Genomic DNA, 13,369 nt, shown 5'->3' with positions numbered 1-13,369 from the left:
GGCGGTCGATTGCAGAAGGTAGCTTCCGATTCGATGGTGCTGCGGCGATGTTGAAAATACCTAAGTGAAATTGAGAAAATGTTCCTTAATTTCTTTCTTCGATTGGAAAACTTTCCGATGCCGGAGAAAATACCTCAGCGATGTTGCAACATGGCGTCGTGGGGCAGGTATCTCAGCTGCGAGCCTGCAACGGCACCGACATACTCGAGCCGGAGCTCCAGAGGGAGATATTCAACGACGTCAAGTTCGCAGGGACCGTGCCGTTCCGCATGCCGTTGGACTTATGGTCGAGCTTTTGTTTGGTTGGACCCGGATCCGATTGGACCCGACAGACCCGATAGTTTCAGAATTTTAAATATAAACAGGACCCGGACCGGGACCCAGACCCGGCTAAAAAATTATCTATTTTTTTAAACAATTATTAAAAAAAATAATAACAAATAATAAGTAACAACAACAGTAATAATTCAATCCAAATAAAAATAAAATTAAATATTGCATATTATGATATATTATAATAACCAAACATGTAATCTTTTGTACATTCATACGTAAAAAATCTTAACACATTAACACAAATCATCAATCACAACGTAAGATAACAACAATCTTCATTGTTCATCGTCATCTTCTTCTTCATCGTCAAATGCTTTTGAGCATTCGGAAGTCAAATTACCACATAAAATAATAAATCAACAAATATTATAAGTCTTACAATATAATAAAATATAAATATATTAATTAAAAATATATTAAAATTAACTTACAATTTGCTTCATTCCATAACCAATGTCAAGCACATACTAATGCTTCCAAAGTAGACGGATTAAGTCTACTACGATGAGAGTTAATACTTTTTCCACTATTACTAAATGTAGATTCGAAAGCAACCGTAGAAACTGGAATAGCCAAAATATCCTTTGCCATTTTCTGTAAGTAAGGGTACTTGACTCCATTCGTCTTCCACCAACCTAATATATCAAAATATGGTGTCCTCGGTAAAACGCTTTCTTCCAAATAAATATCCAACTCCGACATCGTAGAAATCCTAGAAGAATCATTTATACTTGCCACAAATTGATCGTATTTCTTCAATGGATCTAAATCAAATGCATCAGCGGAAACAACATTGCGAGTCATCGCACCCCCCAAATCCAACATTCCAACATCAACCACCGAGCTCATATTTGTAGAAGACGTGGCTCTAGATTGGTAATCAATCAACAAATCATAACAATTTTGACGAACTTGATTAACTTTAATCTCAGCTTCATCACCATATATCATATTAAAATAAAATTCAACCAACTTCAACTTGTACCTAGGATCCAATACAGCAGCAACCCCCAACATGATATGACAATCACTCCAATATTTTTCATACTTGGCAAGCATTTTTTTCGTCATTTCTTGAACCAATACATTTGAACTCTTCACCCATTCATCTAATTTTGATTTTATCTCACATATATGAGCAAAATAAAAATTTGATGTAGGATAAAGAGTTCCAGAAAACAACTTTGTCACCTGATAGAAAATCTTCAACTTTCCACATATTTCAATTGCAATTTCTCAATCCTCATTACTTGGCTCACTACTGTAATTTCTCTCTCGGCATTTAAGTCGTGGGAACACATATTTATAAATAATAGTTGTTTCTAACATCAAATAAGTAGAGTTCCAACGAGTTCTGCAATCCATGACTAACCTTCTAATAATTGATATGCAATTAACTAGCAGCTTCTTCAAATTTCTCAATTCTAAAATGTGAAGCAGTCCAATAAATCACACTATCACGCACTTTTTCAATTGTGCCACTAATTATTTCCAACCCATCTCTGACAATCAAATTTAAAATATGTGCAGAGCAACGCATATGCAGTACCTTTCCATCCATCAGCATATCTTTTGATGACAGTTTCCCCAAAATTTGTTGAATCATCGAATCATTGGTAGTACAATTATCAACCGTAATAGTTGATAATTTCCTATCAATATTCCAGTCCATCAAAGACAAAATGAGGACACTTGATAAGACTTCGGCGGTATGAGGAGCCGGTATATAAACATACCTATGAAATAAAAGAATTGTTCGTAAGTTTCAATTATCTATACAACAAAAATACAAAAATACTAAAATAAAAAATTATTTTTAAGTAAATATACCTCAAAATGACATTCTTCAAAGTCCAAGAGTCATCAATATAATGTCCAGTAATTGACATAAATCCTTTCTTATTATTGCTTGATGTCCACATGTCCGTTGTGATAGCAATTCGACTATTAAACTTGTCCAATATCTTATAACACTTGTTTTTTTCAACCTCATAAATCTTAAAAATGTCACATTTCAAAGTGTTTCTTGTAATCATGCTAAAACATGGTTGAAGATTACCAACAAATCTTCGAAAACCAATATGATCGACCATTGTCAATGGATAATCATGCAAAATCACCATTGTTGCAAGATCATGCCTGGAATCTTCTTGATTAAACACACGGGTTTCAAGTGCTTGACCTCCACCAAGTTTTTTGCTTCCCATCATCATAACACTTTATCAAATGTCCATTTTCCTTGGTCTTTTTTTACAAACTTTTTCAAAATGCTTCTTCAAATTTGTCGTTCCATAACCACTCGGTGCTTTGAGACGGACTTTGCAGTAGTTGCATTTTGCATATATCATATCATCAATCTTTTTCCTTTCAAAATGATCCCACCATTCCGATGTCCTTTTTCTTTTACAATCGGTAGAGTCATTAGTTTCCAAACTATCATTGTTAGTATTTTCTTCCGGAGTTTATTGTGTATTCATATTTTCCTAAATACTGTTAACCGACGGAATAGAATTGTCAGCTCCTTCGGAGTCCATCTACAAAATAACAAAATAATGCACTTGAGAACTATGAATTATCAATTAAGTTTTAAAAAAAATTGCATAGGCAACAGAGAAGACAACAGACAACACATAATTTGAATTTAAGAAACACTACATTTGAATTAATTTCTAATTTTTACAGTAGTAATAATAATAATAATAATAATAATAATAATAATAATAATAATAATAATAATAATATTAAATTAAACACCATCTTTATTCAAAACTGAATCAACCGGACAAATAAAAAAAATTCAATCACCATCCTCGATTTCGAACTCAACCTGAACAAAAAATTCTTCTTAACAATCGTTGTTGCAATTTAGAACTCAAACTGAACAAAAAAAAAATAATTATTTTTTCATTCATTTACTTTTAATTTTTTTATACCAAAAACCCAACAAATAATAAATAAAAAAAAAATCTCACACACAAAAATAAACTTACCGTAATGGTGTCGTGCCTGCGGCCTGCATGGGAGGGGCTGTCGTGACTCGTGAGGAAAAAAGAGGGGAGGGGCTGTTGTAAGAAAAATAGAATGGAGGAGGCTGCGTGAGAAAAAAAGAGGGAGAGGCTGCGCTGCTAGGTTTGAGAAAATGCAATATAATTCAGTTTTTTTTTTTAATTAAATAGCGGGTCTGGTCCGGGTCCGGGTCCGGGTATGGGTCGGGTCCATGCTTGGACCCTGGACCCGACCCGACCCTTAAAAATTTATTTTATCTAGACCCAGACCCGACCCTAGACCCATATATTTGGACCCGACCCCAAATAAATGGGTCGGGTCTCGGGTCGGGTCTCGGGTCTATCCGGACCCATTGCCATCCCTAGTTAAAACTATTTGGTTAAAAAATTATAAATATGTTGTTGCTAGAACTCTTTTGTTATGAATTCTAATTTTATAGTAAAAAACCTTTAGGTACATGATAACTCTTGATTTTGCGATATTTTATATCTTATATTTATTTAATTATTTATTTATTTATGTCAAAGTTTGGTATTATTTATGTTAATTTATTCTAATAATTGTATTCATTTCATCTAGTTTGTATAATATTAAATTATTAGTTTTTAAGTGTAATTTATAATTATTTTGGTGTATAAATTAAAATAATTTATGTGTTTCTTGAATTATATTTTTTGGCATTATTTATGTGCTATTTAAGTATTTAATTTTAACTAAATTAATTTTATTTAATAAGTATTATTTATTTAAATAAATATTTATAAAATGTTCGTTATTTATATAGGTGAAATAATGTTTGATATGGAAGTCCAAAATTGGCCTTAAAAAGTGGCTTCAGAAAGTCACCGGCGTGAAATCAACGAAAGTCAACGGTCAACCCTAGAAAATCAACGCGTAAAAGTCAAAGTCAACCAAGCGCGGAAGACAAGCGACGGTTGCACGGAAGACAAGCGACGGCCGCACGGAAGGCAAGCGACGGCTGACACGGAAGGCGAGCAGCGGCTGTATTTATGAGCGCGGAAGACAAGCGACGGCCGCACGGAAGGCAAGCGACGGCTGGCACAGAAGGCAAGCGAGCGCGGAAAGCGAAGCGATGACGGATGGCACGGAAGGCAAGCGGCGGCTGACACGGAAATGTGAGCGGAGCCGAAAGCCATACGTGGAAGTGAGCGAAGCGGCGACTGCATTAATTTTCGCTGCATTTAGGTCAGCGGTGCATTTACTGCGCCGCCACAATAATTCCTGCACAGAATTCCGCTGCATTTATGTCTCCTGCACCCCCAGCTCCTGCATTTACTACACTCTCCCAGCTCCCTTAATTAAAATTCTGCACTACTTTTTAGCTAATTTTTGGCTATTTTTTTGTAATTTTTATTTTAGAACTTTCTAGAAAATAGGTAGTTATTAGTAGTTATATTAGTAGCTATTTTTAGAGTTAATTATTTATGGTTATTTTTAGAGGTAGTTAGTAGTTATTTTTAGAAGTAGTTATTTATTGGTGGTTGTAACCGCCAAGCTTCTAGAAGCTTTTCCACCTTATAAATATCTCCTCTAATTGTACCATATATATATATAGACCATAGTCACATATATATACACCATATATACACAATAATATACATTCCATACATTCCATTTTCTCCATTTCTTTTCTTCCGTATTTTTATCAAGTTTAATAATACGAGATTTTCGGTTTTGTGTCGCGAGCAAACTAATTTTCTCCCCTTTTTTCTTTTAATTTCAGCATAGTATTTTAACTAGTAAAATTCCTATCATATTTCTCCACCTCATCTTTACCCAAAAATTCCATGTTCGATTTGAATTGTTCAAGTTGGATATCGACAAGGTTGCGGAAGGGCGATAGAAGAATCGACTATTTCAGCCCTGTTATGCGCCAAAAGCGGTTTCCTGATAGTTCAATGTAGCTAAGTACGCGGGAGCCTTGTCGACCTGCTTAGTTGCTATTCTGAATTCGATTTCGATTAAAGAGAGGTAATAAAAGGGGTAGAGCCACTAGCGGAACGGTTGGAAGAATAATTCATGGGGCATAGATGGTGGTCTATTGGGTCACAGAGATTCCTAGTGACAGTAGGGTTTCTTGCTTATAATGTTCTTCGCCGGGTGTCGTTGAAGCCTCGTTGTAAATCCCCCAAGATCAAGTACCAACCGAGTCGATAATCAGCTTAAGCGAGCAAATGCGATCACGTTCATTCCTCCGAGCCGCCCCGCAGTTATACATATATCTTTCGCTATCACGCCATCGTCATCCCGCTCATTTCATCCATGGAAGTCTAGCCATTAAGGAACACAAAAATCAGACACAAACGCCTCGCTTCATCCTTTACGAGATACGTATATTTTATCACTTTTTAGTTAGATTTAATTTCCGCAATTTATCTTTTAAGTTTCTTCGATTGCATTAACTCATTGCACTTTTTCTAATTAGATATAGGATATTCGCATATTCCCTGAATTCGACCTGGACACTCACCGGTTAAAGAGATTTTTTTTTATTTTTGATTAATTTTTTGGAGTTACTACACGAACACGCACGACACTATTTTCATTTTATACATATATCATTTTTTTGTATCTTACAAGATATTTTAAAAACTCTCAAAAAATCTTCGATCAAATTTTGGCGCCGTTGCCGGGGAATAAGCCTAGTAACTTTGTTTTAATTGGAAAATATTGAGTTTAATGCTAATTTAATTTTAATATTGAATTTTAAATAATTTTGAACCTCTAATCCATCGGAGGTATGCTTAATTCGATATCCTTCGAGGATCAAACCTGTACGGCATTTATCTTCCGGAAGAAAATTCAAAAAATTAAAAAAAAATAAAAATCTGCAGCAGCGCCTAGGCCTTCGTCGCTGCCCTGTGTTATTTCTTTTATATATATATAATAATAATAAATAAATAAATAATATTAGTAATAATAATAATAACTGCATAATAATAATATTAATAATAATTTTTGTTGTTCATTGAGGAAATTAAAGATGATCTGCTCGTCGGTTCATAGTGAATTTTGAAGTAGAAGAAGCAGACATCTATCCTTGTGAACCAATGGATGAATCGCTTACAAGAGATGAACCCACTGCCCGCTGATCCTTGATCAAAATGAAGCGCCACTGCACCCGAACCGGCGGTCTGCCCAAGCCAAACGGCTAGTACTGCAAGTGAACTTATGGAGTCCGAAGCAGATGCAGCAACCAGCAACGAGCGATGGCTACATACAAAGCGGCGACTTTAGCTGGACACAAGCGAGCGAAAACTTCGGCGAGCGATGGCACCGATCAAGCCCTGTCTCAGCGCCCTTTTGAAGCAGCGGCCATGAGTGGCGATTGTCCAAGCGGGAATTAGCAGCGCTGTTTGTAACCAGTCAGTCGGCAAGCGAAGCGATGGGCAATCTCAAGCGATGGACAATATCAAGCGATAGAATGGAAGTCGTTCCTGAGCGCTCCTCAGCAGCTTCTTCTTCTCCCAATTTAGGGCAAAATTATATTTATTATTATTATTTTATTTTATTTTTTTATATATATTTAATTATTATTAAAAAAAAAGGCATGCGGCCTCATATATATGTTTTTAGAAATTATTATATATATTTTTTAATTAATTAATTTTGTAATGCCACATCAGTTCATCTGAAGTTTGAAATAGAATCAAAGCGAAGCGGCATTAATGTCTCCGTGCGTAAGCGAAGCGGCGAAAACAAGCAGGGGAGATGTGAGCGGGTCTGCAAGCGAAGCCAATTTCAGGCAAGTGCAGCGAAGCAAGGCAGACCAGCCCCTCCTGCAAGCGAAACGATGAATTTATTCTTCTTTATTTTGGGCAAAAGTTCATTTTGTTCGACGGCGCCTACTAAGAAAATTCCTAAATCATAGTCTTGGGCTAGAGAATCAATAGTCGGTAATTCCAGATAAGAAGATTTTTATTTGTATATTCTTTCTTCCCTAAATTATTTCTCCCTTTTCCATCGTTCACCCAGTACTTTCTTCCCTAAAATTTTCGCCGTTTCAGTAAGCCCTAGCTACTTACGCCTTCAATCTCTTCCTTCCTTCCGTCATCTTCATCACCTAATTCTGAGAAAAATCTGAATTTCACACCCGATTTTCTTTCAATTTCGTCAAGCCCTAATTCTTTTACCACAAATTCCCCCAATTTCTTTATCGTAACCTCTTTTCTCCCACCGACGACGATGAAGCCAACCACACCACTTGCTCCAATTCTAGCTGCCTACGAATCCACCGGTAAACATCGGAAGAAAGGTTGTATTATTCAATTTCACCTTCTCTTGCCTATTTTCATCGAATTTCTTAATTTCGAACATAATACTAATAATCTGAAATTTTGCAGGGGCTGTTATGGGATGGATTGTACCTCTTGTAATTATGTTAATTATGCTCCTTCTGATATTTAATTTAGGATTTAGTTGTGATTGGAATTAAATTACGTTGGAATTTGGATTTGGGTTAGATTGGAATTAGTTGTCGAGTTTGTATACATAATTGGTATTTGATTGGTGAATTGCAGACTGTGTCTAGGAGATTTGAGTAAGATGAGCTGTGAGTTTATTTCTTATGATGATTTTAGGATTAATCGATAATTTAGACAAGACACGAACAACCTCCAAGGGCTGATTGCAGGCTGTGTTGGATTGATTTGATTTGATGATTGATAATTGAGGGCATTCGATAAAAATCTGCATACAACAGCTGCTGTTGGTGGTTGCAAAATCTGAAACTTTCAGATTTATTCCATGGTGATTCGACACTCATTTTGAAATAAGTGGGAGGAGGGGAATGTTTTGAAAGTCTCCGAGCCACAAAGAAGTCGAAAAGGGGGTTCTCTAGCATCATATTTTGATTGATTACATCTATATGAACCGTGCTATTTTTGAATTGTTATTTGGTGATTGCAGTCCCTACCGAGCTTACTCAAGGTTGTTCGAGGGCGAACAACAATTCAAGTGTGAGGAGGAAAGTCATCGGCACCACAAAAAATTTTGAACAAAAATCAGGCTGCACAAGACATGAATCAGGGAAGTTCTTGATTCCCTTATCGATTATTTATGCCGGCTTATTTATTGATTGCTAACTTGTTAGATAGTAGAATATGTGTTACTTAGATAAATTAGTAGTTGTAATATAGCTGTATTAGGTTACTTTTCAGATTAGTTTGGGAGTAGTGGTAACATATTTTAACTTTATTCTAATTAGCTGTCCTAGTCGGGTTTATTCATTAATTGCAGATGAGATAAATGTTTAGTTGCTGATTACTTGATCTGAGTAGTTTTAGTTTAGACCAGCTTTTGATGTAGATTTAGAAGATGATGTATGCTTGGATTAGGCTAGTGTAGTGTATCTCTAGTTGATCGAAATCTTGGTAGCATAATGTGGAGTTAAATGTCATAGGATTTACTGCTACTACTAGTTTTCAGGTTAGTTTGTCCTAGTCGAATAAGTTTTGGGCTGCTATCATTTTTTTTGAAATTGCTAGTTTAAATTGATTTATTGGTTAGTTTAGTTAGTTTTTGTTATTAGTTTAGTCTAGATAAACAACGGCTTATTTAATTAGATTAGATGAGTATAGTCTTAATTTGTAGCAAGTTTTAGTAAATCATCTTCATATTAAATTTCTGCAGTATATCTACTTTGCGCTTTTGCTTGCCAGCATTTTTTTTTTAGTTTAGAAAATCGCTTAGTATTAGCATAGGACTAGTGTTAAGTCAATAGTTAGTTTAGTTTAGTTAGATTATGTGCTGTGAATTGTTGTAATATAATCTGATCCCTTAATTTGCTAGAACCATTAGTTTAATCTACTGTGGTGAAGATGTTGGCTTATTTATTTATTTATTTATTGTAACTAGACATTTGTTTGATTGATTAGCTTAGGATAAGTGTTGTATTGTGTGCTAATTAATTTATGTGGGATTAATTTATTTTGGCTTAAATTATTCATATTGATTTTTAATTTATGTTGTTTAACTTATGTCGATTAATTTATTTTGTTAAATTTATTTTTGTGTAATTTATTGTTGTCTAATTTATTTTGAAATAAATTATTTTATATTATTATATTTATAATATTTATATTTCTTTAAAATAAAATTAGCCGTGAAATATGTTATTTTCTCGAGTCAATTGATTTCCGTTGTGCTTAATTTGAGTTTGAAATTGAATCTATTCAATAATTGAAATTCTTTTGAGTATGAGTATAAATCGGGATTTTGATAAAGTTGGTTGATATCTCATTCGTTTCAGTTATTCCATACTTAGTCTAATTTTTAAAACTTTCGTCTATTTAGCTGCGCTTGTTAGCGGAGAGGATGAATTAAGTTTACTTAAAAATGGGATTGACGAACGAATAGTGTGAGGAGGATGCCGATTATCTTTATATGCGACTTGACTTGGCCAAAAAAAAATCGACGGAAAAAATTTCGAAATTAATTTATTATCGGTAGCAATGTCGACCGGGCCGCCTTGTTTCTTAATTTATGATTTATTATGGCAGTTTATTTAAAGCTTTGAGTCGTCGCATCATTTTTAGAAGCTACTCTGAACACTTAAGTTTGAAAATATTTCGGGAGACATAATTGCACATACAGAATGGACTTGCAAAGTTGAAGGCAATGATGGCTGAGTTCAAAGCTATCAAGTCTGATGTGTATGCATTCATGCACAGAAACTCCGGAGCAGTTACTGGCCAGGCAGTAAGTATTCATAATATCTGTACATTTCGTATGAGTATCCCATGAGATTCGGATGGCTAACATGGGAATTTACCATGATATGCACATAAATGATAGGGCACATCTCGTATTGATTCAGTCTCTGAGCTTCCCAGGCCTGTGTCTGAGCCAGGTCTGACGGTATGATTCCGTCAAACCCTGAAGTTTCTTAGTAATCAGTGCAGTGCCTAATTTAGGCTACTCTTGATAGCCTATTACGTTTCCAACTTATCTGTAATGTTTTGTTGTAGGTCGGCACGCGTGTGCTTCTATTATCCGGCACCGGTGAGAAAAAAGTTGTTGCGGAGGGACTTCTGCTCTGCCCCCTGCGCCAGGTTTGTGCCATTGTCTTTATTGTTTTTTTTGGAACTTTTAATATGCCTCGGCGAGGGATCGTAGGTTTTGTGACCGTTCGGGCCTCATAACGCAAATGATCATGGTTTTCTTGAGTCTAGACATATACAATGTTACGATATGTGGATTTGTTTGTGTTATGTACACTGTTTTTATAAGGGCAGTAAACTCAGTGGTATTATGCCGACTTCTGTGCTGGTCTGGTATTTTTTATCTTTTACATAACATTGTGTATGGCTATGCAGCTATTACACTATTTGGGTACACTATGACTTTCCCCAAAAATGTTGAAAGTTGACGTTATTATTGAAATCCTATGTAGTGGTTTGCTGCCAAGGTGTATCTCTTGTTAGTGATGAGTTTGGTACATATAATTTGATATATCAGTGGTCGGTACTCTGAACTTAGTACTGCATCTGCGGATGTCTGCTCGTATTTAGTGCATAAATGGTAGTTAATCTCATTGAGACATAGTATTACGACACATACATGGAGCCCCCCCATTTGGGGGTCGCCATATGGATATAGAACTTCGAAAAAAAAATTATTTGATATTGTATATGATATTGCTGGTTTACATTTGTTTATTGGAGGATGATTGGTTTATAGATCGAGCTGCAATCACATAGGAAATTAGAATATAATGTGCTTTGGTACCTAATTCATGGATATAATACCATGTATTGACATGTCTGAATATACATACTCGTATTGTTCTAGTTGCAAAGCTTTACACTTCTAATGTCTGTGTTATGGCATGTTATACATACAGTTTGAATGTCTGTTGATATCTATGGCTCAATATACTCAAAAATTGCACTTGTGGATGCTGTAGGTGACACAATTTCCCTGGTCAAGGTCTTCGTGACATCCGCCTCAGTCCCGGACACACCCCTTATTTTGCCGACCATTGCTGGGGCGACTACCTTCCGCGATGTCGTTGGTGAAGATCCTATTGAGTGGAACTACAAGGACGTACGGATCTACTTTCATACCTTTCTTGTATTGCCTTCCAAAATTTATAAGAAATATGACTTAAACTAATCTTTGTGTTGGCCATTGCAGCTCATGCGCCGCCCCTGAAGCGTATCCACCGATTCACCCATGTAGTTGCCCCGTTTGTCTTATGGATTGTATGTCGTACCTGTTTTTGGATGGATTGTGTTGAGGCTGTGTGAATGATATGTGGAATGGATGCATAGACCATTGGAGTTTTAATTCGTGTGGTGAAATATGTGGTTATGGATTGATGGATATCCGTACTTGCTTATTGTTAGGTTTGGTGTTTGAACTGTTAAGCCCGTTTTGCTGAACAGGATGTTACTGTGTAGTGCTTGCTAGGCTTGTTTTATGGGTTGCTTTACTTCGTTGTTAGGTATGGAGATTGTCCAGTAAAAATTGTGGTGTCTATGTGCCTTAATGTTGGGATTCAGATTTTACTATGAATTAATGTTTGCAAGTATTGCCAATGTTGATGTTTATAGCATTATGTGTATATGGAATTTCTTTCGGTATTGGGGAGATCACAACAGGTCATTTTGTTACGCACAATTTCAATTGCAGTGTAACTACTATTTTTCATAGCATGCTATTTCTGCGTAACAAAAGGATGAAATACCGTGACAAAAAGTGGTCCTTGGATATTTGTTGTTTCAGGTTTTTCCGTGACTATAGGAAAGTATATTTTTTATTACGGGTTCAATGTCGTAACAAATATTCATAACAAAAACCAAATATGACAAGCGATCACAGGAACGCTTTTGTAACGCGACGACATTTCGTAACAAATATCGTAACTAAAAGCTCTGACACACGCGCGGAAGGATCGACATTTGGTTATGAGAGGAAATTCGTAACAAACAGTGTAACAATAACCCTGTCATAGGGAGCGTTGACCGATAGTAATAGTTACGGAAAATGGCGTGGCAAAAAACATTCGTTACGCGAGTACACATTACGGAAAAAAGTCGTAACGAAGACGTAGCAAATACGCAAATTGCACGAAAAATGGCTTTTTGTTACGATTTTTCGCCGTAGTAGAAAACAGTTTTTTAGTAGTGGTATATAGCTAAATACAAGTAGTGTGTATAAATGAATTTGATTTATCTCTCATTAATTCATTCCAATGTCTATTTATAGGCAATATACAGTCTAGAGTGCATCATTAGAAGATTAACTATTTGGTTCCGATATAACAAAGCTGAATCATTGGGAACCGTCTCAATAACTGCGGAGTAGTGTGAAGTACAAAAGCTTACAGATGTATATCGGCTGAGTTTTCAAGAATCAGCACAATGGTTGTTTGCCGAATCCGAGTAGCATGGGAGAGGCAATATGTGGTAATTAATAGCAAGACACATAGCGTGATATATGTCTATTAACTCCATTTTTAGACATTGCATGCATTCTGTCAACTTTCACACTTTTTAGGATGACACAAAGCTGATCTAGGAACAAGATTTTTCTTCTTTGGTTTTTCAAATATTTTCTAACAATTTTTTTGCATGGAAATAGCTTTTAGAATATGTCTTTATTGCTCGAGGTGGTAGGCGATGGAAAATAAAATCACATATGATTTTCCGTATATACCACATCATTGTAGGTTGAGTGATTTTATCTTGCATTATCCATTTTTTTAGTTTTTTTTAGTTTAATGGAGTCAGATAGGTCATCTAAAAAATACTACGAATTCCAAACCTCGATCAAATTGTCTTATTCCATGCACATTGAAACAAATAGTAGTATGTTTTTTATCTGCTCCTACGTATCGTACAAATTTTGGAAGTCTTAGTTTATAATGATGCATGAGGTGACACGTTGGAAGGAAGTTGCAACAACACAACCAAATAAAAAATTTATCTTTTCTAGAACTTGATCGACTTAAATTGGCTATTGATAGCCTTGTTGAGCTGAGTAATTTTCATCACTTGAATAT

Source organism: Andrographis paniculata, unplaced genomic scaffold (genome assembly GCF_009805555.1).
Source record: "Andrographis paniculata isolate CXL003 unplaced genomic scaffold, ASM980555v1 Contig61END, whole genome shotgun sequence".
NCBI lineage: Eukaryota > Viridiplantae > Streptophyta > Magnoliopsida > Lamiales > Acanthaceae > Andrographis > Andrographis paniculata.
Note: the sequence above shows the minus strand (reverse complement) of the source record.